Source organism: Lygodium microphyllum, chromosome 30 (genome assembly GCF_053477565.2).
Source record: "Lygodium microphyllum isolate KBCC chromosome 30, Lygodium_microphyllum_v1.1.10, whole genome shotgun sequence".
Taxonomy (NCBI): domain Eukaryota; kingdom Viridiplantae; phylum Streptophyta; class Polypodiopsida; order Schizaeales; family Lygodiaceae; genus Lygodium; species Lygodium microphyllum.
In genome coordinates, this window is record NC_141164.1 from 10,261,317 (window position 1) to 10,284,889 (window position 23,573).

Genomic DNA, 23,573 nt, shown 5'->3' on the forward strand with positions numbered 1-23,573 from the left:
CTTGGTTTTTTGGTCATTTTCTGCAGTAAACATAAAGCAGTTTTGAACTGTCTACAGTCTTCGAGCCTGCATTATGGCGAGTTTGTCCACTTATCATGCTATTTTCAACATCACTAAGCTTAATGGTACGAATTACTCTTATTGGAAGAGCCATATTTGGCAGGTATTGGTGCAAAAATCACATATTAAACCTTTGAGGTTAAGCGGGCATCCGCCTGCAACTATGCCAGATGAAGAATGGCTTGAGCTTGATGAGTTATGCAAGTCCACCATTGTATTGTCTCTCACAGAACAGGTTCATTACAATGTATTTGAGGAAGAATAGAGTGCATGGCAGTTGTGGGATAAAATCAAGAATCTCTATGACAAGAAAAGTCCAACGAGTCAAATCAATGTTATGCAACCTGAGGATGTTGATGATGATGATTATGTCCTTGTAGCTTCTTCTAGTACTTCGCAGATGACAGAGATGGCTTGCATTGGTTGAGAACCAGTCTGGGTATAGGCTAAAATGCCTAAGGACAAATAATGGGGGTGATTATGTCTCATGTGCTTTTGAGCAGTTATGTGATGAGATGGGTATTAAGTGTCAGTTAATCGCCCCCTACACCCCCCCCCAAAATGGTTTGGCTGAGCAGATGAATAGAACCATCCAGGAGCGTGTACGCAGTATGCTTAGCCATGTAGGTCTACCACAGAGCTTTTGGGCTGAGGCAGTTAGTACAGCTATGTATGTCATAAAGAGATCACCTTCTAGTGGTTTGGATTTCCAGGTTGCAGAGGAGGTATGGACTGGAAAACCTCCTTCTTATGTGCATCTCCGTGTCTTTGGATGTGAGGCATTTTGCCATGTGCCAAGGGACAAGAGAAGTAAGCTTGATCCCAAGAGTGTCAAATGCATTTTCCTTGGTTATGGGGATGCAGGCGAGATGGGTTATAGTCTCTAGGATCCGCAGGCGAGGAAATTCATCTGCAGTCATGATGTAGTATTCCATAAAGACAAGATGCATAGGCAGCCTGAGGGAGTTGTTGAGATCCACAAGGTCATATTTCAGGAGAAGCCTGTTGAGATATCGAGTTCCACTCGTGATACGCCAGGGTGACCGTTGTGTATTTATGTCACCGACTTGTCAGTTGCAGATGCGGTTGGTACACCGCCCCTGAATAATAGCTACATGATAGCTATCCTTATCTACTCTAGTTCGTGGCACAGTTAGTATGCCACCTTAGTTAGTTGAGTTTGGTTTGAGACCCATATCTAGGGTTCTTCTATTTTCTTTGTACTTGAGTTCTTTTGGCTTCCACAACGAAGAAGAGGAAAACTGTTTTCAGCCTCCACCCTTGTGTGTATTCCCCCATTGTGCAAGCAAGAAAGCTACAAGTGAGACTCCTTCCTTCTCTCCCACAATCTTGACATGGTATCAGAGCCTTGTTCGTCATAAGGAGCTCAAGAAAGCAAGCCAAGCTCGCGGTGTTCTGGTAAGAGGAGCAGTGTTGCTTTCATTTTCTGTTTTGGGAGCAGATCTCTGCAGGTAGCACAGCCGGAAAGTGCAGGAGTGCATTGTCTCAGGTTGAGACGTCCTTCACGGTGAAGCAAGAGGGCAGTATATGCTGTGGGAGCGGGCTTTAGCCCTTGGCGACCTTGTTTTTTTTATTTGAGGCCATTTCGGGGCCTGTTTTGGAGGCGGAAGTTTTCTGCACGCACTCAGGAAAAGGCCCAGTTTTATGCTGTGCAGCCACTGTTCTACAGGTCGGTGAAAAGTTTCTGTAGAAATTGCATCGTATGCTTGTGCGCAGAGACATTGGGAGTTACAGAATCATCCCTGTTGCCTGTTGATGCAAAATCGTCACTAGGAAGTGACTGTGTGGTCAAATACCACTTTCCTCAGTTTTGCAGATTTGCCTTTGTGAGGCTAAAGCTGTGTTCTTTGCAGTGACAGAATTTTTTGCAGTGTTCTGTAATGGCATCTGATTCTCTCTCACAGATTGTCACTGAAAAGCTTGACAAGAACAACTTCCAAGCATGGAAGTTCAGAATGACGAATTTCCTTATGGGAAAAGGATATTGGGAATTTGTTGCAGGAAATGAAGAAGAACCAGTTCATCCTGATGTTCCCAATCAACAACAAATGCAGGCATTCAAAACATGGCATGAGAGAGCCAGGAAAGTTATGTATTGGCTGTCTATCAGCATTTCAGACTCTATGATTGTGCATATTCAGGATGCAAGTACGCCAAAGGAGGCATGGGATACTTTGTCAAAAATGTATAGCACAAATACGCAAGCCAGGAAAATGCAGCTCAAGCAAGAGTTGCATAATGTGCAAAGAGAAAGTATGAGCATCAATGACTACCACATGAAGGTGAAGAAGATTGCAGATGCACTTGCTTCCATTGGGTCGCCAGTGGAAGATGATGATTTAGTTTCTGTGACCTTGAATGGTCTAGGAAAGGATTATGCACAGTTTCGGACATCCATTTCAGTTCGTGAAAGATTTCCTGATTTTGAGGAGCTGATTGCTCTTCTAATTTCTGAGGAGCAAAGAAATGGTGGGGCATCTTCTTCAAGAGGAACTTCAAAAGAAGTTGTCTTCTACTCAAATGCTGGAAGAGGTAGAGGCAGAGGTAGAGGAGGCCGATTTGGAGGCCGTGGTAGAAATCAGAATATGCAGCAAACTCAAGAAAACCAGTCCTATGGAGGAGGACGTGGTAACTCTAGAGGCAGGGGGAGCCAAAGAGGTCGTGGTGGATGGCAAAGAGGTCAAAATGCAAACAGTAATGTTGAATGCTACTACTGTGGTAAAATAGGTCATATGGCTAAAGACTGCTATAAAAAGCAGAATGACATCATGAATGGAAAACTGCAACAAGGGAATTATGCATCTTCTAGCAGATAGGGTGATGACAGAAATGAGCATTTGTTCATGGTGCAGCACATGAACAATTCTGTGACAAGTGCAGAAGAAAGCAATGATGTATAGTATGTTGACTTAGGTGCATCAAACCACATGACAGGTCATGCAGAATGGATGGAGGATGCAAGGAAAATGGAAAAACCAGGATTTGTGGAGACTGGTGATGATACTGCACATCCTATTGTGCAGATTGGAAAAATTCCCTTGTCTATGCAGGATGGGAAAAAGAAATACCTGTCCGATGTATTTCATGTCCCGAATATCACCAAGAATCTGGTTTCAGTTGGTCAAATGGTTGAGCAGGGCTTGCAGGTCAGATTTAATCCTCATGGATGCTTTGTTGAGGATATGAAAAATAAAGGTCGCTTGATAGCAAAAGGAAAGAACAAGGGCAAAATGTTTACATTGGATGCAGACATGTCTGAATTGAGTGTAGCAATGTTTGCACATGGTACCGGTGTAGTTGCAGATATTGATATCTGGCATAAACGCATTGGTCATGTTAATGTACAGCGACTTAAATCAATGCAGGCCCAAAATATTGTTGCAAGATTGCCAAAATTCAAGGTTGCAGAAATGCATAAGGTATGTGAAGCCTGTCAGTTTGGAAAACAGGCAAGGAACCATTTCCTAGACATGTTCAAGAGAGTGAGAAGCCATTGGAATTAATCCACTCTGATGTGTGGACTACTAAAGCTGCATCTCTTGGAGGCTGTCATTATTTTGTCACTTTTATTGATGACTATAGCAGAAAGTTTGGGTGTATTTTATGAAAAAGAAAAGTGAAGTTTTTGGGCATTTCAAAACCCTTAAAGCTATGGCTGAAAAAGAAACAGGTCTGCAAATAAAATGCCTAAGGTCAGATAGAGGGGGAGAGTACCTCTCAAATGAGTTTGCAAAGTTCTTGCAGGAGCATGGCATAAAGCAGCAATATTCATGCAGTTATACCCCACAACAAAATGGAATTGCAGAAAGGAAAAATAGGCATATTGGAGAGGTATCTCGTGCCATGCTCAATGAAAAAGACTTGCCAGATTTTTATTGGGCTGAAGCAGTTGCTACAGCAGTCTATATAATGAACATGACTCCCACTGCAGCAATACATGGGATGACTCCAGAGAAGAGGTATACTGGTAGGAAACCAGATATTTCTCATTTGAAAATTTTTGGTTGCATTGTCTATGTACATGTGCTAGATGAGTTGAGATCCAAGTTGGATCCAAAAGCTGAGAAGTGCATCTTTATTGGTTACTCTCTGCAGTAAAAAGGGTATAGATGCTATAACCCTTCTACTCGTAAGTTTACAGTGAGCAGAGATGTTGTTTTTTATGAGATGAGTAGCTGGTATAAACCAGTAAATGTGATTGATGATGTAGATGCACAAAATGGTAATGCTGCATAGAATTCACAGCAGCAGTCACAAAATATTAGTGGACCTGGAGCGTCCTCTAGCAGTGGTTCACATTCTTCGCCATGGACAGGAAGATTCAGATTAGGAGAATCTTCTCAAAGCAATGCAGATAGTGGTATGCAGGTATCACGAAAAGGAAAAGAGAAGGTTGATCAGCCCATGTTTGATGTGAATGCAAGTCACTCTTATGTGGATGGTGAATCCAGTGGCTCAGAACAAAGCATTGATGATGAGTTGGGTATTCCTTCTATTGTTACACCTGGAGTAAGGAAGATCAGGGATGTTTTGAGAGCACCTGGGAGTGAACCTACTTTGCGCAGGTCTACGAGAGCTAGGTATCCTATGGATAGGCTGAAATATGATGGATTTACAGCCATTCACTATGCATATATGGTCAAAGTGATACAGGAACCAAAACCCACATCTTTTGAGCAAGCCATGGGAAAAGAAAAATGGGAGAAAGCCATGGATGAAGAAATGGATGCCTTGGAAGCAAATGCTACATGGGAGTTAGTACCTTTGCCTAAAGGTAAGAATGCAATTGGCTGTAAGTGGGTTTATAAGGTGAAGCACAATGCAGATGGTTCTATGAACAGATACAAGGCAAGATTAGTAGTCAAGGGGTATGCACAAACATATGGCATTGACTATGAAGAAACATTCATTCCAGTTGCAAGGATGGCAACTGTAAGAGCAATCATTGCTATGGCTGCATCAAAGGGATGGTCTTTACATCAGATGGATGTAAAGAATGCCTTCTTGCATGGTGATTTGCAAGAAGAGGTCTATATGGAGCAGCCACCAGGTTATGTGCATGCTGTTCATCCTGAGTTTGTTTGCAGGTTGAAGAAAGCCTTGTATGGCTTGAAGCAAGCACCTAGAGCATGGTCTGACAAGATAGGACAGTATCTTGTCACTATTGGCTTTCAGATTTCCAAGGCAGATTTCTCACTTTATGTGAGAAAAACAGAGAAAGGTATTATGCTACTTGTCATTTATGTTGATGATTTGATTATGACAGGTGACAGTGATGAAGATATCCTTCATGTGAAAATGCTATTGAAGCAGAAGTTTGAGATGAAGGATTTGGGAGAGCTGCGTTATTTCTTGGGCATTGAGGTGATTAGATCACCAAGTGGGATACAGCTCTTGCAGAGGCAGTATGGATTGGACATGCTGTCCAAATATGGGATGACAGGCTGTAAGCCTATTTCAGTTCCTTTGGAGCACAATGTGAAGCTGAGCACAGATGCAGGTGAGCTTCTAGAAGACCCTACTATGTACAGACGCATAGTAGGAAGTTTGATTTATATGACTATTACCAGGCCAGATTTGAGCTATGTTGTTGGATTGGTAAGTCAGTTTAGGTAGGCTCCAAGGAAACCACATTTGGATGTGGCTAGACGCATACTCAGGTATGTGAAGTCCACATTACAGTATGGACTATTTTATGAGACTGGGATTCAGATACAGCTACATGGATACACTGATGCTGATTGGGCTGGTAGTATTTCTGATAGACGATCTACCAGTGGATATGTGTTCTCTTTTGGGAGTGCTGCAGTCACTTGGAGCAGCAAGAAACAGCCTATAGTTGCCTTGTCGAGCACAGAGGCTGAGTACAGGGGTGCAGCAATGGCTCCATGTGAGGTAGCTTGGTTGCATAAGCTACTTTATGATATGCATCAGTCTACAGATGGGCCAGTTGTCATTTATTGTGAAAACATGAGTAGTATACACTTGGCAAATAACCCAGTCTATCATGCTAGAACAAAGCACATTGAGGTGCATTATCACTATGTGCGAGAGAGGGTTTTACTAGGTCTTATTGATCTAGTTTATGTCAGCACAGAGGATCAGGTAGCTGACATATTCACGAAGGCATTGGGCGCAGAGAAGCTGCGCAAGTTCAGAGACCTGCTTGGTGTGCAGGAATTGGGATTGAGCTCGAGGGGGAGTGTTGAGATATCGAGCTCCACTCGTGATACGCCAGGGTGACCGTTGTGTATTTATGTCACCGACTTGTCAGTTGCAGATGCGGTTGGTACACCGCCCCTGAATAATAGCTACATGATAGCTATCCTTATCTACTCTAGTTCGTGGCACAGTTAGTATGCCAGCTTAGTTAGTTGAGTTTGGTTTGAGACCCATATCTAGGGTTCTTCTATTTTCTTTGTACTTGAGTTCTTTTGGCTTCCACAATGAAGAAGAGGAAAATTGTTTTCAGCCTCCACCCTTGTGTGTATTCCCCCATTGTGCAAGCAAGAAAGCTACAAGTGAGACTCCTTCCTTCTCTCCCACAATCTTGACAGAGCCGAGAGCTCCTGCACAGCCAGTTGGACAGCCTACAGATGCAGCAAATGCTCATGGTCAGGGTGTAGGACGGGCAGTTGGGCAGGCAGCAGAGCCTACTGTGAGACGGTCTACTAGAGATAGACGTCCACCAGATAGATTTCAGCCCTTGATGCATTATGTATTGGTTGCAGATGCAGGAGAGCCTTTCACTTATGATGAGGCTATGCGCAGAGGTGACAGTCACTCCTGGGAGAGGGCTATGCAATCTGAGATAGACTCCCTGCATAAGAATGACACTTGGGATTTGGTTTCCTTGCCTATAGGCAAGAAGACTTTGCCATGCAAGTGGGTATACGAGCTAAAAAGTACCCCTGGACACCCCAAGCCGGCATACAAGGCTAGATTAGTAGCAAAGGGTTTTAAGCAGGAGCATGGTGTGGACTTTGATGAGGTCTTTTCTCCTGTGATTAAGATGACCACCCTCACCTTAGTCTTGGCTTTGGCTGCTCAACTTGACTTGGATTTATACCAGATGGATATCAAGACGGCTTTCTTACATGAGGACTTGCATGATGAGATTTATATGGAGCAGGCTAAGGGCTTTGTAGAACCTGGCAGGGGGCACCTAGTGTGCAAATTGAAGAAAAGTCTTTATGGCTTGAAACAGGCACCTAGGGAGTGGTATCATAAGTTTGATGCCTTTATGCACTCACAGGGCTACAGCCGGAGTGCTATGGATCCGTGTCTTTACACGAAGAAAGCCTGTGATGGTTCTTTATTGATTTTGGTACTCTATGTGGATGATATGTTGATAGCAGGGAAAGCTCATGATGAGCTAGATGCTCTTAAGGCTCAGCTCAAGAAGAGCTTTGAGATGAAAGATCTGGGACAGGTCACTCACATACTTGGTATGCGCATTACACGCGACAGGCATCAGGGACTCCTCTACTTGTCACAGAGGGAGTACATTCATAAAGTCCTTGAGCGATTCCACATGCAGGACGTAAAGCCTATTGGTTGTCCATTGCCTTCTTATGTGAAGGTATCACAGGCTAATTGTCCACAGACAGAAGAGAAGAAGGCCGATATGGCCAATATTCCCTATGCATCCGCAATGGGCAATCTTATGTATGCCATGATAGCCACTCGTCCAGATATTGCCTTTGTAGTTGGTGTTGTGGCACGCTATATGGCTACACATGGCAAGAAGCATTGGGATGCCATGAATGGTATCATGAGGTACTTGAAGGGCACTGCAGATATGTGCATATGCTATGGCAGCTAGGATATAAGAGTCGTGGGGTACACTGACTCTGATTATGCAGGACATGCAGATAGTAGGAAGTCCACTTCCAGCTATGTATTCACCTATGCTGGAGGTGCTGTTTCTTGGATGTCTAGGGTGCAGAAATGCATAGCCCTTTCTACTACAGAGGCTGAGTATGTTGCAACCAACTGAGGCTTGCAAGGAGGCCATTTGGTTGGGTCGTTTAGTTGACCTTGGTATTGATGCTATCCCTACACTACAGCCACTGAGGCTTGCAAGGAGGCCATTTGGTTAGGTCGTTTAGTTGCTGACCTTGGTATTGATGTTATCCCTACACTACATTCGGATTCTATGAGTGCTATTCAGTTAGCCAAGAATCCGGTCTTCCATGCAAAGATGAAACACATTGAGGTGAGGTATCGCTTCATACGTGGGGTTGTTGAGGACAAGTCTGTTGATCTTGTCAAGATCTCGATTGACCAGAATCTTGCAGATCTGCTCACGAAAAGCCTCTCTATAGAGCACTTTGCCTTCCTTAGGAGGTTGATGGGCATGGGATATTACGTCTTTCCTCATCCTGTTGTACATGTGTACATGCATTGTCTTTTTTCTTTTTCTTTTCACTCCTCACTGGGGCATATTCGTCTTTAAGTGGGAGGTTGTTGGGGGTAAAGACGCCTCTGCCTAGCCGCCCGTGTATTACTACACTGACAGTCACCGCCACTGCACACTGTAGGTGGTAGGCGCCCGTCACCGTCACTTTATTCTTTATTCTTTTAGTGATAGTTTGAATAAAGGAAGGCCTAGTCACACATTGTGACTGTTTTTAAAGGCTAGTTAAAGAGGATGCGGTTTATTGTGAATATGAGATTCACATATAAACAAATATGGCTATGTAGAAAATCCCATAGATATCAATATAAGGTAATGTGAAAAACACTTGAAAGGTGGAGATTTGACCTCATGGTGAAACCTATAAGATAAGAAAATTTCTATAAACTGGTTTTAACCATATGGCCAAATCTAGTTTCATAACCATATGAAGAAAGTGATTCATTTGTTGCAACATGTTGTGAAACTGGATTTGACTATATAGCCAAATATTGTCTTATAGTGGAATGAAAAAGTGGTCTCATGGTTTGCAAGATGTACGAGATTAGATTTGATCATATGGCCAAATGAAACAAGAATGGGAGATTCTTGGATGCTAGCATTGATAACAAAATGAAAGATTTGACCATATGGCCAATTTTTATTTTGTAGTGGAATGGAAAAAGTGACTAATTTGTGGCAACGTGATATGGAAGTTATGAAAATTTGAAATGAAAGAAATGGTTTATGGAAACAAAGTGGTTTGTTTGTTGCACGACAAGTTTTGACCACATGGTGAAACTTCCTATAAATATAGTAGGTAATCAAGGAGTTCCAAGTAGAACATGGTCTTTCTTTTTGGAGATAATTTAGAAGATGTTTTTCTTAGAACATTTTGCCATACAGCCAAATCTAGCATACCCAATATTTGTATGATTAAACCCACCATAGATCTAGTCTTAAATTTTTATGATCAATTTCTAAAAAAGTGGTTTGTTTGTTGCAAGACAAGATTTTACCACATGGCCAAATTGTAGAAAGTAAGGAATTCTAAGTAGAAACCAGCCTTTCCTTTAAGTAAGGGTTAATAATATAAGAAATCATTTGACCAAATCGCCAAATATCATTCTTGTAGTAAAATGAACAAAGTGATTGATTTGTTGCAAGATATTGTGATACTAAAAGAGTCCTTATTTTGGCCAAGAGATAGCTTAAGGAGAAGATTTGACTACATGGCGAAATCTCATAGTATATTGGGAAAAATAACATAAATTATATATTATATTATAAGAAAAGATTTGACCTCATGGCCAAATCTCAGATTGTATTGAATAAAATAACAAAAATTACTTCTTATATTGTAAGAAAATATAATTTTGCAATATTATTCCATATTCACATCTTATATTATTGAAGGATACAAGAAATATAAGGCTAGATTTAGCCTTGAGGCAAAACCTTAAGGTATATAGCATCATAGAATAGAAAGAAAGGTTAGTATTTTGAAAGCACTCATTGATAAAACTATAACACAAACCATTTATTCCATATTCACATCTAAGAGAGATTTTTCAACATTACACAAATCATATATTTCATATTCACAGCAAAAAGAGTATTTACAGCAGTGCAAGAAATCATGTTTTTCATATTCACAGCAAAGAAGCTATCATTTGCAAGGTAGTGGATAGCAAAAAAGAAAGGCACTCCAGGAGATCAATTAAGCAATCGAGAAGAAGAAGAAAACATTGAATTCTCAAGAGTGAGTGCCTAATCTCATTGCTCCAGAAATAAAGATTACATTTAATTTTCATACATGATTCTTATTTAGAAAATGCTTTCGGTGTTTGATCTTAATATTATTTAATACTAATCATACAAAAGAGTAGTAGTGTGATTTCTAGTAATTGTATGGATTGAAATGATCAAAATCAATGTAGTTTAACTCAAAATAAAAAATGAAGTAGGAAAGAGTTGAAAATCTGTTGTAATTAGTAGAAGTCAATAATGTGTATCAATGTAACAAAAATCACATGTGAAGTAGCGCAAACATGCTATGGAGTGGTGATCATTCATTGCCCTGTTGAATTGCTAAAGCCTTGGAGCAATATTTCTGATTTGAAGATGCATGTAGTTTTGGTCATAATACCCTAATTCAAACCAAAATTTGCAATGCACAATCTGTTTAGTTTAAGAAAATGAAACAATGGAGAGCGGTCAAAGAAGAGGAGGGGGATAGAACCCCGGCAAAGATTAGGGCCGCAACACCTATAGTAAGAGAGGGGCGACATGAGCAGAGATAAAACTGTAGAGGATCAGAGATGAAAAACTTGCACTGTAAAAATGCAATAGAGAAAACACTCAAGTTAGAGAGTTGCGTGTGAAAGAGAGAGGGAGGGGAAGAGAAACTCATTTTGAAAAGCATCATGATTAGTTGTAAAGACCGACCTCATGAAAGGGATCACTTAGTGTATCATGCTATTTGAATAGCCATAACTTGTTACGGATACGAGTAGATTTAGATCTTATTTTTGAATCTATTTTTTAATTTTATTAAAGATTTCAAGTCGTGATTTTTTCAAAAATCATGTAATGGCTATACCCTCGCCCATCGGGGTCTACCAATAGCCCTTGGACCGCGCTGTTGGGGGCGTTGCCCCCAAACCCCCATCAGGGGCGCTACCCCCAACCCGCTACTAGGTGTGTTGCCCACAAACCCCCACCAAGGGGCACTACCCCTCAACCCTGTACTAGGGGTGTTGCCCGTAGACCCCTACTAGGGGTGTTGTCTGCAGACCTCCACCAAGGGGTGCTACCCCTCAAACCCCCCATTGGGAGCATTGCCCCCAAATCCCTACAAGGGGCACTATCCCCAAACCCCGACTAGGGGCATTGCTCCCAAACCTCCATCGAGGAGGACGTTGCCCTCAAACTCTCACCAGGGGCATTTCTCCTAGACTCGCTCCTTCCCCCTCGCCCCTCCTTAAGAACCCACCCGTGGGATATTGCCCCTATTTCCACAGCTAGAGATTTTGCCTACATACTCTCTATCCTACCCTACTAGAGATTCTACTCTCGAACTATCACTAAGGTGGCTTCAAAATCCTCAATGATATTACACATTACATACTAGATACATTAAATATACATAATCTTACAAAATATGATTTAATATATTTAAATTATATTTATTAATTATTACTATATTAATTTAATATATATTTCTTAAAATATATTTTGATAATATGTTCCATAATCTGCACATAGTACGATATACTAATATAACACGATTTAGACTAAAATAATATAACTTAAAAATAAAATGTAATATGATATATTTTACTATTATCAACAAGTAGGTAGTATGAGATTTATAAATATTTAACCATGATAAAAATTATATTTCCTTCTCAAATAGCTTCTAATTCACGCTAAAATTTCCTCAATCTTTATAGCTTTGTGTCATAGGAAATGAAATCTTCTATTCTTTAGAGGTCATTGTGGTTTCAACATTTAAGCACGAGGTCTGTAACATTTCCCCTACAAATGCCTTCTCGTGCCTCTCCCATAAGAACTCGCCCCCCCTTTCAAAATTTTAAAGCTACCTTAAGATAAGTTCAAAAAATTTTTACCTCTCTCTCTCCCCTTGCCCGACAATGTGTCGAAGAGAGAGAGAGAGAGAGAGAGAGAGAGAGAGAGAGAGAGAGAGAGAGAGAGAGAGAGAGAGAGAGAGAGTAAGAGTGGAAGAGGGGGCATGCACCCCCCAGGTGTGGGGTGGCGGCCTGTCTCCCCCACCCATGAACCACCCCCTCCCCACTATATAAGGGGAGCCCCCCCTCCCCCTCTGGAATGGTCATCTTCAACGCCACCCCCTGCTCTACCTAACACACCACCCACCTCCCCTGCTCTGCCTAGCACGCCGCCAGGCTGCCGGACTGCCGCCACATACCTTCATCATCATCATTTTCGTCATCATCACCATTCTCAGCGCGATTGAGGAGGAGGAGATGCTGTCAGGCCTGACTGACAGAAAGCAAGCAACTAAAGAAGCTTCCACTAAAAGCTTCTTAGGGGTGCTTCACCCGCGCAGATCGCGTGAAGGACACAATTTTTTGTGAAGGGAGTTCCCTTGCGGGAAGGAAGGACTTCCAACTTGCAGAAAATTTCAGCACACCCTCCACCTGCCCAACTTATTCCCAAATCCCAATTGCAATGGCCCCAAAGAGCCACACAAGATGAGCATGTGCGGGAGTAAGAGGAGCACATGTAGGAGTCCCCACCCGAAGCGCAAGAATCGATAATACCCTGTAAAATATTACACGGTGCAGCGAACAGAATCTAAGAAAGAGATAGAGAGTACACAACAGATAAGAGGAGAATCAGTAAATTCTTTAACTCCAAACAACTGATACAAAGATGGCTCTGTCCACCCGTGCGCTTCCACTGTGTGAAGCTTAGATGGCGATCTAGACAGAAGATAGGTGAAGAGCTTAAGGTTAGCTGGAACAACAACTCTGACTGGGTGAAATATGAGTGTAAGATGGCTGCAAAAGGGTTTAGCTTTTATAGCCCGCGAAGGTCGTTAGGTCGGCCTGCTGACCGACCTACCATATGAGCCTCCACTAGTCGGCCAAGGAATATTCCAGGGAATATTCCCTTTACCATCGGGCCGGGGGCGCTGCCCCCGGACCCCCACCAAGGGGGCCGCTGGCCCCCCTGGGACCCCCCAGCCAGGGGCCGCTTCTGCGGCCCCCAGACCCCACAATAGGGGCCCCTTTTAACTCCCTTATACCGCAACTCGATGCAATGCGCCTCGAGTTGCTACCAGCTTAACCACTCCGTCTAACCCAAAGATTAGACCCACAATGGTCACCTTTTTGCCATCCGGTCACATAGACCTCATCTGATATACAAGTTAGGACTCCACCAATGTCCGGGCTCACACTTGGCTTCTCCTCATAATGGGGGCCTTACAACTTTGAGCACCATGGATCATTGGTAGCACCTAATGAGGGTGGGGCATTGATCATATCTAACATACCCCTCCTGCGGATGTTCAGGTTCCATCAATTTCACCTTCTTCATTTCCACATGATATGGGTGCATTAAGTATAAATTCGCATAGGAAAAACTTAATTGCATTGGAAATTTACTATATTAGAGCGCTTTGTTTTAAAAAGATCATAGGAATGTTCGAAAAAGTTTTAAATTGCATGTCAAGGTACTTATATTTCTCGCACTATCATGATGAAAGGTTGTTGCATTTTTTAATATATGGTTCATGTGTTAAAAGATGCACTTATGTAATAATGTTCTAGTTGCATCTCGCATATAGGTTAAACTCTAGGTTGGATTATCGATCAAGGCCTATGCCTTGGACATTTGGAGAGGATAATTTCAAATAATCATCGAATGGTTTGATTAGACAATCTTACTAGGGGCAAGTGGTCCATAAGGGAAAAGGACTGATCTTAGGGTTCTCATCTTAAAGATTGAATGACCAAACGTTAAGATCTCACAAAGAAATCCTAGAGCCAAATCAATCTTCAGCCTAGTAGGACTAGGGTTTTGGATTGGGGTCAATGGAACTCCCAAATCCTATACCTTGATCAAAGGTATTCTTAATCAAAGAATGCCATATGACAGGAGAAGTAATTCCTCAAGATAGGTATTGCTACCTATCTCGTGCAACAAGTCTGCAAGGTCATATGCGACTCCAATTAAATCATAAGATGATACTACTACATCTTAGGCCAAGGAAGGTGAGTTCTAATTACAAGTTAGATTCGTTAAGAGTCAAGTAGTCACCCTACTACAACTCTCTCTCTTACAAATTGATTTCTCAAACTTAGGGCAATTGTGAATTGCCAAGAAGCAAATTGACCAACCAAGGACGATGGGGTTGTCCAAGATCTATTTGACTATAGTACAAGGAGACCTAAGGTAATGATAATTGGGGTCGGTAGGGTATAAACCCTAACCCAAGGATAAAGGGTAAACAAGCAACCTAGCTTGCCAAGCCCCTGGAATCTCGCCAAGTCGTGAACGATCCAGGATCGAATGCTAGGAGTATTCGGGAAGAAGGAATCACACCTTAGCAGTTGGTCGTATGAACGACCACTGAAATGATCCTGATTGTACACTTAGGTGCATTGTTGAACTTCTTTGCACAAGGAACTAATTCAAGGAAAAACACTTAATGCTTCAGGTTAAAAGTGTGGAGGGAGAGGTAGATTAAGTTACCTCCAACTGCCTGCCTGGCCCTATCCAAGGGGTTTGTTAGCCGCGCCAGGTACATGGACTGAACCCGCTGCGAGAGGTCTCTCCATGGGTGCTGCTTTGAGTGAGAGGATGCTTGGGTGCCAGGGGAGGCTTTGGCTGTAAATCCCTTACCTCCGGATCCTGCACAAGAGGCCGACATGACTCGAGATGGGATTGCGAGGCCTGTGTACTAGTCTACGGGATACCCCAAGCTTCCTATGACTTACCGCTTCATGAAAATCCATGACCCCACTCCATATTATTATTCCGTCCCTGTAGCTGATTGTAACACAATCCTATTTTTCCCCAAGTGATGTATCAATCAGCCTGTCCTACTTATCCAAAATAAATGTACTCAAAGGGTTATGCCTTCATGAATAAATAAGACTTTTTATAATTGTCTATCTTGATCATAAATATTAAATAAGGTGTTAAGTGATTAAATCACTTAGCTAAAAAGTTGTGCTAGTCATATTAACATAATATGAGAACGTATGATAAGATGTTAATGTAAAAAATCTTATTGTTCAGATGCAACCCCAAGCGCAAGTTCCAAATCCGACTCCTACACTAAGTCTAGCTGCGACTCAAGAGAAGAAATTCCTTCTCAAACAAATTAAGCCACCCAAGTTTGATGGCAAGGGAAGGACTGTTTAAGCCGATGCCGAGATCTGGATTGAGTCCATGGAGGACTATTTTGAGGTAGCAGGAACTGCACTTGCTAACCAGGCCACGCTTGCTAAACTTAAGCTAACAAGCAAAGCGAGACTTTGGTGGAAACAGTGGTGCAGAGACCAAGCGATCTCGGAGGGGACAGTCACTTGGGATAAGCTTAAGGAAGTTGTGCAAGGGAGGTATCTGGCACCTGCCTAGCACACACAAAAGATGAATGAATTCTATGACTTGAAGCAGCTAGGATTATCCCTTGAAGCATATTATTTGAAGTTCGTCTCACTCCTAAAGTATGCACCTCCAATGGGTATGACACAGCAGGTGTCAAAATTTTGTATTAGATGGAATCAATGCGCCCAACGGACCTACAAGATGCAATCATTTGAGCTACTCCAATAATATAGGAGGTGCAGACCAAACCAAGGAACAACAAGATTTGGCCTTACAAGGATCAAAATAAGGGCATGTCTAAGGCTCAGACTAAGAGAGCACAGGGTCAGAATCAAGGCCAAAGAAAGAAAGCTAGAGTCAATGTTGTCAACAACTTTGTTCCAACACAAAGTAATGATTGCAATCCACATTGCTTCCATTACAACGAGCCCGGACACTTCAGGAGGGAGTGTCCCAAGCTTGGCAGAAGACATCGACAGGGGCAATTCCAATGTCAAAATAGAGCCACTCATGCCCAAGGAACCCCTGTTATGGCCAAAGGGAGAACCTCTAATGTTTCCATCAAGGAGCTAGACAATGAAGAAGATCCATCCATGGATGTTGACATTGAGAGGGCAACGATTCACGCCACTCTTCACAAGAAGGGTCCAAATCGCCAATTCTTGGTGATTCAAACTCCATCAGAATATCAAGGTAAAAGCTTCAAAACCTTGATTGAATGTGGCAATACACATTCCTTCATTTCACCAATCTATGCAAAAAGATTAGGGATAACCACAATAGATGCACCTACCTTACTTGTGGAATTAGCAAATGGTCATGAGGTCACTTGTACTAGGCAAACTCCTAAGGTAAAATTCCTATTGGTCGGAAGCCAACTTCTCTGAGATTCATAGTAATGAACCTAGGTGTTCATGAATGTTTACTCGGAATGGATTGGCTAATACCCAATGATGCCCACATCCACTGTGGGAAGGTCCAAGTCTCTTCCGTAATTCTGAAGGGAAACTAGTCACGACTCAAGGTGAGGCTGGTAAGCCAAAAATACAGTTGGCAAAAGCAACACGAATAATAAAAGGTGTTCAAAAGGGTCTACCTGTCTATCTAATTAAGCTGAATAAGCTAGATTAGAATCAGGAATTCGGAGAAGAACCTTCATGGTTAAAGGAATACACAAACATATTCCCTAAAGATCTAACGGAACTTCCTCCCCAAAGGGAAGTCGACCACGAAATCAAACTTGTGCTAGGAGCTGCACCGGTCGCAAAGAGGCCATATAAGATATCCATCCCGGAGGCTATCGAACTAAAAGAGCAACTCAAGCAACTGTTAGATCAAGGCTACAACCTTCCTAGCTGTTCACCATGGGGAGCTCCAGTGTTGTTCCTTAAGAAGAAAGATGGAACGCTTCGCCTATGCATTGACTACAGAGGGTTGAATCAAGCAACCATAAAAAATAAATACCCCATTCCAAGAATAGATGAACTACTTGACCATTTTCAAGGGCCGAAGATCTTCTCAAAGATAGATCTCAGATCTAGATATTATCAGATAAGGATCAAAGAAGAAGATATCCCGAAGACTGCATTCAATACAAGGTATGGACACTTCGAATTCCTAGTGATGTCATTCAAATTGACGAATGCTCCTGCTACCTTCAACAGGTTAATGTAGGATATCTTTTTTCCCTATCTTGATGACTTCGTACTCGTCTTTTTTGATGATACCCTAGTATACTCAAAATAGGGAAAGATGTTAAATATGATCAATGCCGCACCCTCATTAGGTGCTACCAATGATCCATGGTGCTCAAAGTTGTAAGGCCCCCATTATGAGGAGAAGCCAAATGTGAGCCCGGACATTGGTTGAGTCCTGACTTGTATATCAGATGAGGTCTATGTGATCAGATGGCAAAAAGGTGACTGTTATGGGTCTAATCTTTGGGTTAGATGGAGTGGTTAAGCTGGTAGCAACTCGAGGCACATTGCATCGAGTTGCGGTGTAAGGGAGTTAAAAGGGGCCCCTATTGTGGGGTCCGGGGGCCGCGGAAGCGGCCCCTGGCTGGGGGGTCCAAAGGGGGGCTAGCGGCCCCCCTGGTGGGGGTCCGGGGGCAGCGCCCCCGGCCCGATGGTAAAGGGAATATTCCCTGGAATATTCAGTGTCCGACTAGTGGAGGCTCATATGGTAGGTCGGTCAGCAGGCCAACCTAACGACCTTCGCGGGCTATAAAAGCTAAACCCCTTTGTAGCCATCTCTCACTCATCTTTCACCCAGTCAGAGTTGTTGTTCCAGCTAGCCTTAAGCTCTTCGCCTATCTTCTATCTAGATCACCATCTAAGCTTCATACAGTGGAAACGCACGAGTGGATAGAGCCATCTTTGTATCAGTTGTTTGAAGTTAAAGAATTTACTGATTCTCCTCTTATCTGTTGTGTACTCTCTATCTCTTTCTCAGATTATGTTCGTTGCGCCGTGTAATATTTTACATGGTATCAGAGCCCAGGGGGCTTTAGAGATCCGAGAGCGTGCAAGAGGCAAAGGCTTCAACAGCAAAGAGAAACTATGTCGACTTCCGGAAGCGGTGCTGGAGGTGGTGTTGCTGTACCGGCTATTCAAACACTGAGGATTCATCCACCAACCTTCAGCGAAGGCAAGTTAGATGGTACAAACTACACCTTGTGGAAATTCAAAATTACAACTATCCTTGATTCTTATGAGCTTCTGGAGACTGTGCTGGGGACTGATGCAGAACCACAGCCTACCCCCGACCCATTAAATCCTAGTGTGATGATTCCTCCGAATGCAGATCTTCTATGAGCTTGGAAACGAAGGAATGCAGATGCATTGTGTGCCTTACTTACAAGCTGTTCTGACAGTGTTTTGACTCTGATTCAGCATACAACCAAAGAGTCAGAGGCTTAGAATGTACTAAGGAGTCAGTATGAAACACGAAACCAAACAAGGATTCAAAACTTGGAGAATCAACTAGCAGTAGAGAAGTTTGCTGAAGGAGAGATGATTGAAGCATTCATCACTCGGATTAAGAATCTGCACGACCAGATGGCTGGCGCTGGGATACAAAAGACTAACGAAGAGCTAGCTCGGAGGTGTCTTCGGATTTGTCCACAAAAGTTTGATGGACTAGTAACTACCCTTAATACTCAGGTGAGACCTCAAGCTTTGACTTTTGAGGAGTTTTGTGCATTATTAATGGAGGAGGAGTTGAGGCTGAAAGCCCGAGAAGGAAGCAACAATGGAGATGCTGCATTCTCTGCCGATGCAAAAGGCAAAGAATGTTTCCTCCACCAAAAATGATGGTGACAAAAAGAAGAAGGGCGGCAAGAAGAAGTTTCAAGGAGAGTGCTTCTACTGCAAGAAGAAAGGACATGCAATTGCAGATTGTCGTGTCAAGAAGGCAGATGAAAAGAATGGTACCCTTAAAAGTAAAGGGAAAGAGACAGCCAATACGGCTGAAGCGGAGTTGGAATTATTCATGGCGACCATTGAGGAAGTGTGCTCCTCGGCGCAAGAAGAATCTACCACTAACTCATGGGTGTTGGATAGTGGGGCCTCCTGTCACATGACCAACAAGAAAGGTCTATACAGTTCTATGCAGCCTCTACAAGAATCCATCACTATGACAGTTGGAAATGATGCTAAATGCCCTGCTGCGGGCACAGGTACTATTTCTTTTGTTGCTGCAAATGGTGAAGTCAAAAAGCTTTCAAATGTGTTGTTTGTTCCCAAAATCAGGAGAAATCTCTTATCAGTTGCTGCCATAACTGATCTTGGTCATGAAGTAAGGTTCAAGAAGACAGGTGCAAAAATTATTGATAGTGCTGGCACAATTGTTGGCAAAGGAGAAAGAAGGAATAACCTGTATGAGCTAACTGCTCTTACAGCCACCGCTAGAGTGGGCACAAGTAAGATTTGGCATGAAAGGTTTGGACACATCGGATTTGCAGTATTGAAGGATATGCAAAAGCAAGGTATGGTTGCTCACCTACCTACAATAACTGAATTGAAGGAACCGTGTGAAGCTTGTATGATGGGAAAGCAACAGAGAAAGGCATTTCCACAAGAAAGCAAGAATAGAGCACAAGCTCCTCTAGAGTTGGTGCATGCTGACTTGTGTGGTAAGATGCCTACACAGGCCTTGGGGGGATCTTCTTATTTTATGTTGATTGTCGACGACTACAGTAGGAAGATGTGGGTGTACTTCCTTCGTGATAAGGCTCAAGCTTTTGGTAAGTTTAAAGAATGGCTAATACTTGTTGAGAATGAAACAGGGAAAAGTGTGAAGAAATTTAGAACAGATGGTGGTGGTGAGTTCAACTCAAAGGAGTTTGAAGGCTTTTGCAAGAGCAAAGGGATCAAGCGTCAATTGACGACGCCTCACTCACCTCAGAAGAACGGTGTTGTGGAACACAGGAATCGCACCATTGTGGAGATGGCAAGATGCATGCTAAAGGGCAAGGGATTGCCTAACCATTTTTGGGCTGAAGCTGTTAATACTGCAGTCTACATTCTAAATCGGAGCTATACAAAGACTCTCAAGGGAAAAACACCTCATGAGGCTTACACTGGTAAGAAACCATCTGTCTCACATTTCAGAATTTTTGGATGTGAATGTTATGCACATGTTCCAGATGAGAAGAGAAACAAGTTACAACCAAAAAGCAGAAAATGTATCTTCTTGGGTTATAGTGATGAGCAGAAGGCTTACAAATTATATGACCAAGAGGCAAAGAAGATCATCGCGAGCCGTGATGTGGTGTTCAAGGAGGAGCCGCATACAGTGGAGGAGGAGAAGGCAAGTTCTTCCACTTTATCATCAAGCGAAGAAGTAGTCCACTATGAACGTGTCCCAAGAGCTATCACTATCCTTAAGGAGGAGGAAGCATCATCTTCAGATGATGAGGAAAAAGTTCACCAACCTGACATCACCCCACCGGAAAAGCCATTGCCGCGCTGGGTGAAGCAGCTCTATGACCACAATAATCCTATGCTTGCATCTGTTGAGGAGAAGGCAAACGGACCAAGGAGGTCTCAGAGAATAGAGGAGCAAAGGAGGGCTTCTGCTCACATAGTCAATATGGCCTTGATGGTTGAGATTATGAGAGAAGTAAAGGAGCCAACTGACTTAGAAGAAGCACTTGCAGATCCATCATGGAAGGCTGCTATGTAGGCGGAGTATGACAGCATAATGAAGAATGACACTTGGGAGCTAGTGGATCAACCAGCAAAGCGGAAGGTTATTCGCACCAAGTGGATCTGGAAGGTAAAGTACAAGGCTAATGGTACCTTAGAAAAGTACAAAGCTAGACTGGTTTCCCAAGGATTTTCACAAGTTGAAGGGTTTGATTTTCAAGAGTCATTTGCCCCAACTGCCAGAATTACCACTATTTGCACGGTACTTGTAGTGGCTGCCCACAAGAAGTGGCCAGTGTACCAAATGGATGTTAAGTCAGCGTTCTTAAATGGTGACCTCAAGGAGGAGATGTACGTAGCTCAGCCACTAGGGTTTGAGGCCCCCCATTCTGAGAACAAAGTGTGTAAGCTGAAGAATGCATTGTATGGGCTGAAACAAGCCCCCAGAGCATGGTACCAGCAGATAGATAGGTTCTTTTTAAACCTAAACTTCAAAAGATGTGCCTCAGATGCTAACTTGTATGTTTACAGGGATGGTAAAAAGTCTGTAGTGATTGTCCTATATGTGGACGACCTTCTTATTACAGGTGACTATGAAGATATGATCAACCAAACTCAAAAGGCTTTGAGTTCTGAGTTTGAAATGACAGACTTGGGCTTGCTGCACTATTGTTTGGGGATTGAAGTCTGGCAAGAGCCAGGAAAGATCTTCATCTCTCAGAAGAAGTATGCATGGGAGATCTTGAAGGCATTTGGCATGACCGAGTGCAAGGAGATAGCTACACCTATGGAGGTGAATGCAAAGTTATCCGTCGAGGATACATCAGCACTAGCAAACATTGGGAGGTATAGGAGGTTGGTCAGCAGTCTCTGATCTACTTGTGTAACACCAAACCAGATATCAGTTTTGTTGTTGGTGTTTTGAGCAGGTTCTCAAACAAACCTCATGAGAGTCATTGGAAGGCTGGGATGCAGGTGCTCAGATACTTGAAGAAAACTCTTGACTATGGTATCACATACAGTTTCAAAACTTCTCTTGTGGGGAACTGTGACTCAGATTGGGCAGGAAACATTGATTCCAGGAAGTCAGTTTCTGGTTATTGTTTCTCTTTGGGTTCAGGAATTTTCTCTTGGATTAGTAAGAAGCAACCAACAGTGGCATTGTCTTCTACCGAAGCAAAGTACAAGGCAGCTTGTTTTGCTACATGTGAGGCCGTATGGTTGTGAAGGATTCTATGGCATATGGGAGTGCAGGATGAAGAACCAACCATGCTGAGATGTGACAATCAAAGTTGCATCGCCATTGCCAAAAATCCAGTGTTTCATGCATGCACTAAACATATAGAGATCCAGTATCACTATGTGCGTGATTTGATGGAGGATGGGATAGTGGAATTGGTCTACTGTCCAACAGAGGAGAATGGAGCAGATATCTTCACCAAAGCACTTACGAAGGATCTGCTTCAAGTTCATCTTCAGAGACTCGACATTGAGCCGCGGAGATAGTTCACCTATGGGTGGACATTGAGGGGGGTGTTAGATATGATCAATGCCCCACCCTCATTAGGTGCTACCAATGATCCATGGTGCTCAAAGTTGTAAGGCCCCCATTATGAGGAGAAGCCAAATATGAGCCCGGACATTGGTTGAGTCCTGACTTGTATATTAGATGAGGTCTATGTGACCGGATGGCAAAAAGGTGACTGTTGTGGGTCTAATCTTTGGGTTAGACGGAGTGGTTAAGCTAGTAGCAACTTGAGGCGCATTTCATCGAGTTGTGGTGTATGGTAAAGGGAATATTCCCTGGAATATTCCCTGTCCGACTAGTGGAGGCTCATATGGTAGGTCGGAACCTAACGACCTTCGCAGGCTATAAAAGCTAAACCCCTTTGCAGCCATCTCTCACTCATCTTTCACCCAATCAGAGTTGTTGTTCCAGCTAGCCTTAAGCTCTTCACCTATCTTCTGTCTAGATCGCCATCTAAGCTTCACACAGTGGAAGCGCACGGGTGGACACAGCCATCTTTGTATCAGTTGTTTAAAGTTAAAGAATTTACTGATTCTCCTCTTATCTGTTGTGTACTCTCTATCTCTTTCTCAGATTCTGTTCGCTGCGCCGTGTAATATTTTACAAAAGAATCATGAACCCCAGCTTTGCATTGTTCTTGAAATAATGAGAGCACACAAGCTTTATGCCAAGAAGAAGAAGTGTACATTTTTCAAGTGATAGATTGAATATCTGGGATTCATTGTATCCGTAGAAGGAATTTCAGTAGATCCAGCTAAGGTCAGAGACATTCTCGAATGGCGAACACTAACTTCTATCAAAGAAATACATAGTTTTCTTGGGTTGATAGGGTGGTACAAAATTTTCATCAAAGATTATGCTTTGATCACAGCACCTCTAACTGATCTACTAAAGAAGCAAGTAGCAATTGTATGATCACCTGCTAAACAGACCAGCTTTGACAAACTAAAGCAAATCTTGGTATTAGCACCCATCTTGAAACTTCCTAATCTTAGTAAGGAGTTTGAAGTGGTAACTGATGCTAGCGCACTTGCTTTAGGATGTGTACTTATGCAAGAAGGTAATCCCATAGCATATTCTTCAAGAAAATTGAAGAGCCATGAAAGGAATTATGCTACCCACAACCTGAAGCTGTTGGTTGTCATCCGTGCTCTCAAACTTTGGAGACATTACTTGCTAGGTAACAAAATTTCCTTAGTAACGGACCACAAGAGTCTTAAATGGAATTTCGCCCAGAATGAGCTCAATATGAGGCAACGTCGATGGATCGAAGTACTGGAAGAATATGACTTTCAAATCAAATATAGGCCTG